At 39.2% G+C, this 13,292-nt stretch overlaps 1 long non-coding RNA gene across 4 annotated transcripts in view; it reads right to left on the reverse strand.

Annotated features, from left to right (window-relative positions):
• LOC120402924 overlaps window positions 1-13,292 on the reverse strand; it is a 139,602-nt gene that overhangs the window by 27,738 nt on the left and 98,572 nt on the right. Inside the window, exon 1 of one of the 4 annotated variants that reach the window (XR_005597365.1) lies at window positions 7,105-7,220. The exons of 2 other annotated variants lie outside the window; for them this stretch is intronic. This is a non-coding gene — a long non-coding RNA (uncharacterized LOC120402924). Of the gene's footprint in view, window positions 1-5,770; window positions 5,874-7,104; window positions 7,221-13,292 lie in introns of those variants that run through there. One more of the 4 variants, XR_005597364.1, reaches the window with a different exon arrangement.

Genomic DNA, 13,292 nt, shown 5'->3' on the forward strand with positions numbered 1-13,292 from the left:
TAATTATAGTTGCATGCAGGTTCGAAATACGCTATACTATTGACCAGCCACCAAGCAGTGACTGCTGAGGCCATGCTCTTGCAATCACATTCATTGGACATTAGTGTAATTTCCAATCACTGGTACCGTATGTACATTTACACCACTCTTCACAAACACAGAGTAAGACACATTCTCTGACCAGGAGAGCTTGTAAATTAAGATAGAGCTTGCAGTTCTCTGGATGTATTTCCAACAGTTTGCATTTCAGAGCTATTCAACTTAATTCCCTCACTGGTTTATTTAATCTTCTGGTTAATTTGATCAAAATTTCATGAGCTAACTCACTTGTAGTTTTTAAAACAGCACAAATGCTTTCCCAATAATTTTTGAGCATTAAGCCAGGAGTACTGGATAATTCAATGACGAGCTATAGAAAGTTGCCTTTTAGGGGGCATTCCAGCAGCTGCTCCTTTGGAAGAATTACGATTGTTTTCAATGTGGCTGCAGGATTGGGTCCTTAATAAGGAAGGCCAAAATTCTGCATGAGACAGAAGAGTTTGAGATAGAAGGGACAGCAATACTAGGGTGACAAGTACTTCCATTGCCTGAGTAAGGACTGAGAAAACACAAAATGGCCTCATGGCTTGCCCCACTCTTACAGGCATTGTAAGCCCCATCAAATCCTATACCAGATGTGTTACGTGTGATGGTTATCAAAGATATACACTAGATCCGCTATTTATTTCAGTTAAAGTGACACAATTAGGAAGAGCAGGGTCTTAAGTACTATGTGAATATGCAGCCACATAAATGGACACATAAAATTCCCTTTTGAAAAGCTACCACATATATCCTGTTTTGTGCTGCATAAAGTGCTGACTACTTGGTGGAGAGGGGACAAGGCCACGCTACGGAGAACAGTGAGGTTTGTGCTCGTGGACTGGGGGGGGGTGGATCCTCTGTTATGCTGGGCCTTGATATATTACTTTGTGAGTTTTTCCATGCCTCTTAGCATTCTCCCTGACTATCTCTGAACCCACTCTGTTTCAGCTTTTGAAATGGGGTAACCAGAACTGAACACAGTGTTCCACCTAAGGGCCACTGATTTATATAATCAATTCCACATTATTCATTTGTCACAGCACCTTTTCTTTTGACATCTCCATTTCTGATAGTACCTCATCTTTATTACCAGATAAGAGTAAGTCTGACAGCATACATATTCTGTGGTGGTGATTGAAGCAAATGATTCATTAACATTTTCTGAAACTTCCGTGTGTTCTTAAATTGCTTCCTGGCCTTCACCCCCTGCTATATATACCCACACCAATGGAAGTGCTACAGTGCTCTAGGGCAGTGGCTTTCCATCTACTGCCCAAGGTTCTCTTTCTGGTCATCCAAAAGATCATAAGAACATACAGAAAGTGTAGTGGGAAAGGAAGTAGGGTTGGTAGCATGTGCATATAGGGGTGTATGCGTATGAATTGAGAGGGGAAAGGGGGTTTCATGAGATAATCTCTCTCCTACAAAATGATCCACAGAATGGAAGAGCATGAGAACCAGGGAAAACCATTAGATCCATTGCCAGACAGGGATGCGACTGTGCTGATCCTGCTTAGCATGCCACTTGCTTTTCTGAAAGAGAGGAGGCGATGGAGAAGTGATGGGAAAGCATGAGAGAAAAAAGGAAACTGATCTTTATTGTGAGCTTGTATAATGATTTATGAAGTTCCATAGAGGACCTCACGCTAAAGTCTCAAAACTACAGCCTGGGCAAATAGTACATTGTCAGGTTGAAAAATATAGAAATGTATAAGGAGGAAGAGAAAACATGTGCCCAGGGGTCTGAGGAATTCCTACAGATTTCAACCCAGGGAACAGACACAGCTGGGGAGGTCTCCCTGACTATTTTGTGCATATAAATCATTGAGCTTGCATGAAAGTAACTCAATATATACAGAGTATACAATAGTTCTTGGCAAAAGCCATTAGTTATCAGTCATGATTGCTCTATTACCGTTTCATCACACATTTGTTATCCAGTTCATTATGTATTTATCTGTTTTTATTGCAGACAGCAAGGCCTTTGGGAAGAATGGCAATATGCTGCTGGTATTTCTATATACTTCACACTGTATTTTATTTCTATACTGTGAAATCCATTCTTTTTATAGGAAGCTGGGTTCAAGTGGAATGTATGCTAGCTCTCTGCACAGAGGCAAATTTCATCAAAAGTGCCAAGGAAAGGCAGCAGAAGGACAAAGCAATACAATGAAATAACTATAAATGGAAACAAGGCAACAACTGGTGATTCCAACTGGGCATACAAGAATCGGGAGACTTCAGATTATTAGAAAAAACCTCAGTGAGAAAAGACAAGAGGTGTTAATGTTTGTATAACATTTAGAAAATGCAAAGCACTACAGATAGAATTTAACCCCATGCAAAGGGCCAGCACAACCACTTAAGTTCCACTTCAGCCCTCAAAAAAGTGCTGCATAGGTCTTGAATGTCACTGGATATAAATGCTACGTATTATTATGCATTGAGAAGCTCTGGTAAAGTATATGCTTCATTTCCTATTCCACTTTCTTTTACTTTATCTTTCCCGGCACTTTCTATCCTTTCAATATCATCATTACTACCGCCTTACTTTTGTTCTAACAGTTATCCCTACTGGGTCCCCATCCCCAGAGAGGTACAATTTCACTCCAGATTTCCTCCAAGCAGCACACCAGTGGCACTCATGCATAATATGATTCAAGTGGCAGGAGAAAGCTGAGCATAGTAACCCCTAGCCACTCCTCCAATTCCATCCACTTCCCTGCCACATTCTTGCTTGACCCTACCAGCAGTTCCTAGAATACCAAAAGATGGACCTTCATTCTAACTATTATCAAATTTAAATACATTAAAGAGACCATTTCATCGCCACTTGTAAATTACAGTCTTGCCAAAAGAGTTGTCATTTCTCACTCCCTGAATTTCCTGTTTAAAAACACTATCATTTGCAGAATATTTGAAAGGGTGTGTAGAGTGCATGGAAATCATTAGGTATTAAATAATATGTGCAACTTCCAATACATGTTGAATTTTAACTAAGAGTATGTGAAATAAGTAATCCATACATCAGATGATGATGTCTGGAAATATTTCTATTTTGACCTTTCAATATCCCATATCTCTATTACTATTCTGTCTATTTCAGTAAAACCAACCAAATTTATTTTTTGCCTTTTTAGTTTAAATACTAAAATATTTGAGTTTCAGTGATTTCATTTGAAGACTGCAATCAGCAATTAACAGGAAAATCTCTGACCACGTGAGTATATTGAAAAAAATATACATGTATAGTCATATTTATCTGTGTAATACATTCTTTTCACAACAATCTAAAGAATAACTGACTTTGTTTTGAATATACGTTCAATAAAATATTAACCTATACCTTAAATTTAACAAAACATAATAAAAGATTTTCACAAAGTACTAAATAAATTAGCACATTATTATTGTAGTTCTTCTTATCTGTATCTGCATTCCATATGGTAACAGGTTAGATTCTTCTTTCACTTACGCCAGTGCACAAGAAGATTAATGTAGTTACATCAGGGAAAAACTGGCGCAAGTTAGAGGAGAATCAGGCTGGTAAAATGCAAATCATTATGAATTGGTTGTAGTTTCCCTGTCTACTTTTAGATCCATGCTCTTGTTTCCTTTAAGTAAATGCTATTGCACTGGAACTTGAAAAGTAACTTGTATAATAAAAGATTTAAAAAAAAAAAGTCTCCAGCTCATGACTTTAAATTGATAGGTTTACTTTCACCTTTGTCACTTTAATCTAAAATATAGTTGTAACGGGTCTGATTCTAATCTTACTTACATTGATTTTACACTGGTGTAACTCTGCTGACTTTGGTGAATTCATTCCGGATTTACACTGGAGTAACTGGAAGCAGAACCAGTATAAAACCGCAATTGCTTTAATGAAGATACTCCAGATTTGTGCTGGTGTGACTGAGAGCAGAATTTAGCATATTATACAGTAACTGTATCCCGGCACACAGATATCGGAATATCTAACTAGAGTTACAGGCACAATGCATACAGTAAATACATATAATAAATGTTTTTTCTTTCAAAAGAAAATCCTTGTTTCAAAAACATTTCCAAAACACATCAGTGGAATACTGCTAACACCTCAATTTCAGTTCCAGCAGATTTAAAAGTGACATCTTGTGCTAAATGCAATTTATTTAACAAGAGAAAGACTAATTTTATCTTTCTAGGTCAGCAGCGCCGAATCAAACTTCTGCATCAAAAGGAGGGGTTTGACACTGCTTCCATTGAAGTCAGTGGCAAAACTCCATTTGACTTCTAGATTTGGGCCCTCTTTTATTATTAGGTGTATTCTTTTTCATACCAAACTGGTTGGCATATTACACCAAATGAAGAAAGAGGGAGTAATGCATTTCATGTTGCTTACATAAAATGGTTCAATTTGTATGTTAAAACACCATAGGAGTTTAAGATACCATTCTTTGAATGGCCTAAGAGAGGCAATGATATATTTGCACATTCTCTATTTATAGCTGAAGCTCATCAGAAAAAAAACGTCATCTTGCTGTACAGCTGTGTAATAAGACAGGACATGCAATGCATGAATTCACTGAATCTCAAGGGCACTCCTCTGCCTGTAATCTTTTTCTACAGAAGCATATTCACAGTAGGTAAAGAAAAGCTCTCAAGTAAGCTAAGCAGAGCAACAGTTATTGCTGCTGAATAAATATGCACATTTTTTCTGAATTGGCAATATACCCATTGGGCAAAAAACATTACAGTATGTTAAAGAAGGATTACACAGGCATCAGCTAAATTAGTCCTATTAAAGTTTAGTTACGCTCTCTTGTGTGTATTAAATGATATTACTGCTTAATAACATAAGCATAAAAGACAGGCAAAAAGTGTTTCTTTTTCATACTCATTTATAAGCAACAGCAGTCTTTTGAAAAAAAAAAGGGGAAATTTCCTTCACTGGGGTATCCCCCAAGTATTGGGATAAGTAAAAGAAAATTATATATTCATATAATTCACTCAAGTGGAATTTTCATTGATAAACTGGGACCTCAATACTAGTACTTTTGATTGCTGCTTTATAAATTCTTTAGAGGGCTGAATACCTCATGTTAGCCAAGGTACTCCCTAAAGATCGTTAAACACTTTGAAAACAGGGGTAAGTGTATTGCAGGAAAATGGTACTAGAAAAAAAAGTGCACTTTGAGAGATATGGTATAAGATAATTTTTTTAAAAGTATCTGTTCTCATCATTGCTATTAAATGTACTATTCCTTTCCAAAAGTCCCTTTTCAAGACCAAAAAACAAAAAAACAACCCACCACAGCTCTAGTCTATTTCTTTTGCTTTATAAGAGCAAGCCTCATCAAGCAATTAGTTAATGCCTGCAGAATTGTTTTCTGCCAAGAGTGGAGGCACCCTTATGAGCATTCCTCTGCTGAACGTCATCAAAACAAATCCTCCAGCACTAAACTTTATAGCAAATACACTTGAGTTGTTGTGAAAATTGACTTGAGTCCTTTGTTTGTCTCTTCTGAGACCACGCTGTTTATCAGTCCACAGATTAATATTTGCAAAGATATACAAATGAATAATGAGCAGGGATTCACAGTGGCCCACTCAGAATCAACAAACAAACAAAAACCACTCCCATGACACTTAACAGTTTCCTTTCTTTTTTAAGAGGACAAGGAAGAAGAAGAAAAATACACACCTATTTTCTGAATATTCTCTTTTGCCTCCTTCTTTTCAGTCTGAGTCCTTTAGTGTCTCTCTGTCTTTAATTATTTAACCACAGTGTATGCACATCTTAAATCCTTTCTGTTTTAATATCTCAATCCCTTTCATGGATTACTCTGCAGCTGAGATTTTAATGAGAGCTATTTCTCATGCTCTTATACCAAATTATTATACAGAGGAGAAAGTGATAATAGTCCTGTCTTCTGTCAATTACACATCTAATTATTCATAGATTTTTATGTATAATTGTTCTCTGCCAGCATGCTTGGTTTTAATTATCATAGCCAAATTGGAAAACACAGTTTAAATTAATTGCTTTCTGCAAACAAGCATAATTACTGCCTTTTAAAAAGTATGAATATTAATAATGCAACCCAATGCTGCCTTGTTTAGTAGATCTTCCTGCAAAAAGAAATCTATCTTAAGACATTTCCCATTAATAACAATAATTGCTTTAAATGCTAGCAAATATTCTCAGATGACAGGGAAACCATGTTAATTAAGAGAAAGCTTGCCAAGCAATTGATTTATGGTCAAAGAGATATATATTTTAAACATGATAACCGTATCTTTTCTGTTAAAAGCCAAGAAACTGTGTGTCCCACCTTTAGAAGAGCTTCAGTGACAATATTTAAAGAGAAGAGCTGACCTTTCAAGGAAGAAGAAAAAAAATTATCTTTCTTGTTTACATTCCCAATAAAGGGCTAGGAAACTCCTTGCTTACTATAATATTTCTGCAACCTGAAACATGATACAAGATGCAGAACTTCTGTCAAATTTAAAGTGACAAGAAAGTTCAGTTTAGAAAACAGTTTACTCAGAAGAGCTATTCAATCAAAACCATCTGAAGAGAAGGTTTAACAGAAAGCCACATCTACATAGGTTATTAATTCTATCAAATGATTAACATTGTTTTAATTAGAGTAACAAACTGTGTGGTAAACAGCTAGGAAGGTCCAATCTGCAAGCAGAAATGTGATGGAAAAAAAATTAGGCACAGATTTAGATTAACAGCTAACATTACTTCAAGTACAACTACCCGTTATAATATACAAAAGCATGCAGGTTCTTTAATACCTTTATTATTCAGGAATTTCTTTTAATATTCTTGATTATGGAAGACAATAATGTAGCAAAATAAATTTTATAACCTATAGGGAGTGGATTTATAACCTGACCAACAGAAGATGACAACATGTAAAGTACTGCTGCATATTTAAGCATTCAAATAATACACAATCTGCGTCCATATCAGACACATTTTTCCACTCAAACTCACACACTAACACAGAAGTCTCTACAACTTACCTATTTGTTTTATATGAGATTAAAACATTTAAGACAGCAAAGTTTTCAGGGCTTTCCCTATCATGGCAGTCAGCTACTGGAATTTAGCTTACATGGAAATAATTACATTCTTCCATTTCTTATCTTCTTCTGAAGATGAGAGCTGTTGATGATGCCTGCAGCCTTGTTAGAATATTATTGTAATCCATTCAAGCTTCTGGAGATTGCTCAGGTAACCAAGACAAAATACGTACATCGTCATCAGGCTCAGGAGCAGCTTAGCATTTTCCTTGCAGTTTGTCTCTTATTTTTTCAATACTGTATTTTAAAAATACTTCAAAACTGGATGTAGTACAGGCTTTGCTATTTATACAGCACTCTGTGCTGCTTGACTTGAACAGAAAGAAGAGAGTAAATGAAAGTGAATGCTACAGAAATGAAAATGCTTTTACATGTTTAGCCTTTCCCGAATGACAGAGTTATCATTTGAGGAGCAGAAGGCAGTTTAAAAAGATGATTCAAATGGCTAGAGAAGCAGTAAGGAATGAAGAAGATACAAGTAGCAGCCCAGGAAGCAGCAGGCAAGGATGGGTGTGATTGCTTTGAGTTAATACTCCTCGGGGGGAGATGAAAAAAAAAAGCACAAATACAGCAAAATCTGTCTTACAAAGTAAAAATCTGTTGGATCCGCCAGGCTTTTCTGGCCAAGTACAGTATATGTAGTTACTCAGTTTATTCTATCATTGTAGCCAGCGTGCAAAGAATTCTATTAAATGATCAGCTTTGCTCTTGTTGCAAATACCATTGGTGGAGAGAGAGAGAGAGAGAGACAAGGAAAAGCCAGGCTTTATATAACAAGCTGGTCTTGATCCTGCTCCCATCAAAGTCAATGAGAGTTTGGTCACCACCTTGCAATATAAAGGGGATTATGGCATTTTGTAAGACTACTGAATAGAAAGGTTTGAATGGATCTAAATTACACATGCCTGATTTCCTATAACATTGGCTGTATCTGGACCCAGGTGGAGCGAGGTGCTGAGCACTCTCAACTGCCACCAAAGGCAATGAGAGTTCAGGGAACACTGCATCTCGGAGGTCCGAATCCTTAATTTGCCCTTCAGTTAACATGCATTCCTAAACAAAATGATCTTTGGAGCTGAAATGTCTCATGGTTGTTCTCACCCTAAAGATGAGGTGTTTGTGCATATTTTTTTAAAGTTTGGTAAAATTCCACTTGGCTAATTGTAAGTCATCCAAACATGATAAAAAGATGACTTTTTCAGCTTTAAAAAATTGTTCAGGTGCCTCTTTCAACCATGGATAACCCCACAAATTTGACTTCCACATCACCCTTTTAGTGTTGTTTTCCAAAATCTGCCAAATGGAGAGTTGTGGAGCTAATCACCCCTCACCCGTCGCAAAACATTCTGTGGGTTCCACAAATTTAGTGGGGATGAGACTGGGTGGGGCAACGCTAAGGGACAGATACTGTATCCAGCAGCTTCTCTGGGGAAGTAGCTGAAAATTGGTTACCAATTAAAACATACATGAATGCTCACCAAGTCGGCTTTAACTAGGCACACTGGGTGTTGCTGAGTTGTTTTGAAAATGTGGCCATCAGGGTCTGTAGCAAGGGGCTGTGGCCTCCCTCTGAGATTGACAGGGAGGAACCACCACCTGCCCACCACACCCTTCCTGCCCGAAATGTTGGGATGGGACAGGAAGTACAAGAAATGGGCCCTGCAGCACAGTTGGAGCTGGAGCTGCTGAGGGAGACAGATGCCTCTCCTCTGCTGCTGCCTGAAGTATTCACCCAAGATCCCAGAGCTGCTGGGACTACCATTGGTGGTGTACCCTGGTGTAACAGAGGACATTGCAGGGATCCAGGTACACCCTGAGCGGAGGATAGGAAGTTGCCTAGGGACAGCTGATTCTAGTCCGTTTGCATTGCTGCCTGAATCCAGGTCAGTGTGTTGTGCCTGGATTCCCCGCTGACCCAGTGGTGGAACACTCTGCCACTGTGAGAGCCCTGGGCTGGGACCTGGTGGAGTAGGTTGGGCCAGGGTCCCCCTACCCTCCTGCTGCCAACCCCACCCCTCGGGCAGCAGCCTCCACACCTGAGGCCAGGATGCCTGGGTTGGTCTACTGTCTGCCAGGGCTAGGACATTACACCCTAGACTAGTTTCTGCTCTGCCCTGCTTGCAAGCCAGAGCCCTTAGACTGTGTGGTGCTCTGCCCTGTGTCAGGGCCTGGGCCCCTAGACTGTTTGGGGCTCCACCCTGCCTGAGGCCTTGAGCCCAGAGACTGATTATTGCCCAGCCCAGCTCAGAGGGCTTGGGTGACAGAGACAGGTAATTTCCCCCTTTCAGATTGCCTTTCTAGGGATGGGAGAGTGAGGGAGCATGGCCTCCCTCTGAGATTGACAAGGAGGGGCGGCCACACACTCTTACAGGGTCAAAATGGTAGCTGTAGGTGCTGAGTACTTTGGCTAATCAGGCCGTGATGGTTGGTTTTAAGCAATTGAAAATCTGGCCTTAAAAGTCTGATCCAAATCCCATCAAAGTCAACTTCCTGGTTGTGGACTAGGACCTCTGTTAGCTTGCTCCTGTGTCATCATGCAGTGCTAGGACACACCAAACTGCCCATTACTGCCCCAAAAGACATGCACCAGCACTCCTCCTTTCTCCCTCTCCCTGCTTTGCCTCGCCTTTCCAGGACCACAGGAAAATGCCTCACTTCCATAAAACCCTCTGCAAACTCTTCAGGGACAAAGTCTCTCCAATGGCACTAAACCATGCAAAACCTGAGAAGTGTGAATTCAGAGTTTGATTTCTTAGCTCTTTCATTCATTTTTCCATGGCAGGGCTTGATATGGCCCTGAACATTCAATGCATACACCATATACAGAAAAAAAAATGTGTGGCCATTTCCATAAGTGTAGTTGTGGTAGAGTATGGAGCTACTCTGTGTGGCTATGTGGAGGCCTGCAAATTTGAATCTCACCTGGAAAACAATACACACATTTTACAGCTGCGCTCTGTATAAATATGCACATCAGATATAAATAATCCCACACACCTTGCTAAGGCAAATCTAATTGACAGCAGTGGGGTTTGGCCTGAGGAAGAATTACAGTGTTGGGTTTAGACTGCAAGTTTCTTGATCTGCACCTATTCAACTTATGTCCCTTGCCTGGTGCCTGCTTGTATGTGCACATATAAATTCAGTAATAGTTTGGCTAACAGTGAGGGGGTTCAGCACCAAGGGGATGTTCAAATATACTCTTTCTGGTGCTTGAGGTGCTGCTATCCCACTTCCTCTGGAAAGTGTACTGGCAGGAAAGTGGGGGAGCAGCTTTGTGGACCCTAGGGATGAAATCTTGGCCTGAGTGAAGTCAATGGCAAAACTCCCAATGACTTCAGTGGGGCCAGGATCTCACCATGCCACCATGCATATGCAACAAGGAGATAAGTCCACACGGAAAGTAACTGCCACTGCCAGTGATCCAGGAAACAGTGACCATAGGTTACTCTGCATAAGTTAATGTTGACTTTCTAAGCATTGACTTACGTGCTTATTTAGAATCTATTACACCTTGCTCTGCAGGATAATGATGGCACAGACAATAGTTATCCCCCTGCTACACCCCCACAATACATGCAGAGCTGCATCCATGTAGACTTCACTACTTAGTTTTCAGCTTCCTTCCCTCAGAGATTTTTGGCCATGTACCAGGTTTCCTGCTCTTTTCATCCCTCTCTGGGCCTAAAAAAATGGAAGGGATGGTCTACCCTTATATTATAATATGAATAAATATCACAAAAGACCAGGTGCTAAGTTCTGTCTTCACATACACACACGTGAGTCCCACTGACGTCAATGGCAGCTGTACATGCTTGTCCAAAGGCAGAATTTGGCCCATTTTAACTCCATTATTGAGAAGGTGCAGGATCAATGTAAAAGACATTTAGAACAAGAAGCAAATGGTAACATGCTTTATGTGTACACTGGATTTTGCATGTACAAATGTACTACCCTTTATGAAAGGTAAAAAGATTTTGATCGCTAGCCAGTGAAATATGTTATTGGGAATGGGAAGGTCCGTGCACCTGTATAAGCAGTTAGCGCTAAAATTAAATACAAATTATTGTATATAGCTGCAAAAGTTATAGAAAGAGGACCTTTTAAATCAACTTCCCTAGCAAGGATTAAGGATACTGAAGAAAAGAAAAGAAAAAAAACCCTGTAGTGTTGCAATGTAAAGTGTTCAATACAATTCCATTCTTAACACAAATTTTGATCTTTAAATATGTTTGTGATGGCCTCTGTTTTTCAACAAGACTAGTGATTTTGGGTGCTTCCATTTTTCGGTGTCCAACTTGAGAACGCTTAAAGAGGTCTGATTTTCAGAGGGCTGGCATTCAGTGCTTTTTGAAAGTCAGGCCAGGCCCCTTCAAGTTGTCTCAGATTGGGCAGTGAAATAGATGAGACACCCCAAATCACCAGCTCTAAGAATTGTCACCATGATTTAACCATCAACCGCTTGATGTTTCCACACTACAAAATGGACATCATCTCCAATCGTGTCCAGTAATTCCTGAATAGAAGTGCTTGCCTTGTATTTCACATCTTGAAGAAATGCTATCTAGTATATGGGACAAAATGCTCTCAGGGTTTATATATAAACACATTCTCTCTGTTCAAATCTACAGAGTATATGTCCCAAAGGTAGAGTATTAATAACCCTACGTGACCAAGAGCTTTCCACGAGACTATGTGTCATTTCAAATATTGACTTTATAAAATTGAATTTGTTCCAAGTGTTGTTTTCACATTGGAAAGTGAAACTCCCCATATAAAATACTCCTGGGTACTCTAGGGTCTGTTTCTGCAAAGTGCTGAGAACCTCGTGAGAAGTGCTGAGCATCCTCAACTCCCACTGAAGTCGATGGGAGTGGGAAGCATCCAGCACCTTCCAAAATTGGTCTCTTAGCATGCACAGTTTGATGGACTACTATGTCGTTTAGATTTTCACACATATTGGTCTAGCATGAAAATGACTTTGACAGGCAAGGATCAATTCATTTTAGACATTACATTCATCTCCCTGGGCACTAGAGACTTTCAAATATATATATTTTTTCCTGGTGTAATTCTGAAAGGATTACAGCCAAGCCAATTTTTTTCATCTGTCTTGGTTATTTGCTTATGCTAAATAATTAATTTAGTAGCCAATTTCCAAAATTTACTGAAATGGCAAAATAGTTCTGTGATCCAAAATGAAATGCTTAAAAACAAAGACTATTGACCAGTACCACTGTCCAGTGTGTAAAATGTGATACAAAGAAACAATAAACAAGGAACATTAGTAAGGAGTGAAATCAGCTGTCTAGAATGATTGTTGTCATTATTTTTAACACTGAATATAAACCCAGATGCAATATGGCCTTTTCTACTCCTGATTAAGTTGGGTACTTTAATTCCCTGTGCCTAAATAATAAGATATTCTATCAAAGAATATGACTATTTCAGATACAAAAAATGGCTGCTACCATTTGACTATCTGGAGACGCAAGAATACTTATTTATCCTCCTCCCCCCTTCCCCCACCCTCTTAAGGTCAGGATGTAAGATGTTTCCTATAAATCAGTAAATAAAATGTGTCTAGAGCAGACGCATGCTCCCTACCTTGTTAGTTGTGGTCTAGCTAAACTAGATCTATTTAACTCTTTTAGGGTCTGATCAAAGCCCACTGTAGACAATGGGCGTCTTTCCATTTACAAAATCGGATTTGGATCCGGTCCTTAATCTTTTCTTAGAAGTATAAACCCTTCAGCCTGCACATCACTTTTTGCTCTCACCCCCGTCAGATTTTTTAGTCTTTCATGTAATGAGGTGCTCTGAAATGAATGCACAACTCCAAGTCCCAAACAGTCTCTCTCTCTATATCTGACTCTGATCCAGCTGTACCTGGCATATAGGAGACTGAAGACACTGACTATTAAGGAAGGATTAAAAGAGCTAAGTAAGCAAGTATAACTATTTATTACTATTATCAAATGTTTGCATTGTGCTAGTGCCCAGAATACCTAACCAAGATCAGGAGAGTGGATGATCCAGAGCCTGCTATTTTTTGTAGTCCACCAATGAACAAAAGTAACCCTTTCATCAAAATGCTATGCCTCCATTCCTTCAATAGCTTTCAAACA

Source organism: Mauremys reevesii, linkage group 4 (genome assembly GCF_016161935.1).
Source record: "Mauremys reevesii isolate NIE-2019 linkage group 4, ASM1616193v1, whole genome shotgun sequence".
In the NCBI taxonomy this organism is placed as follows: domain Eukaryota; kingdom Metazoa; phylum Chordata; order Testudines; family Geoemydidae; genus Mauremys; species Mauremys reevesii.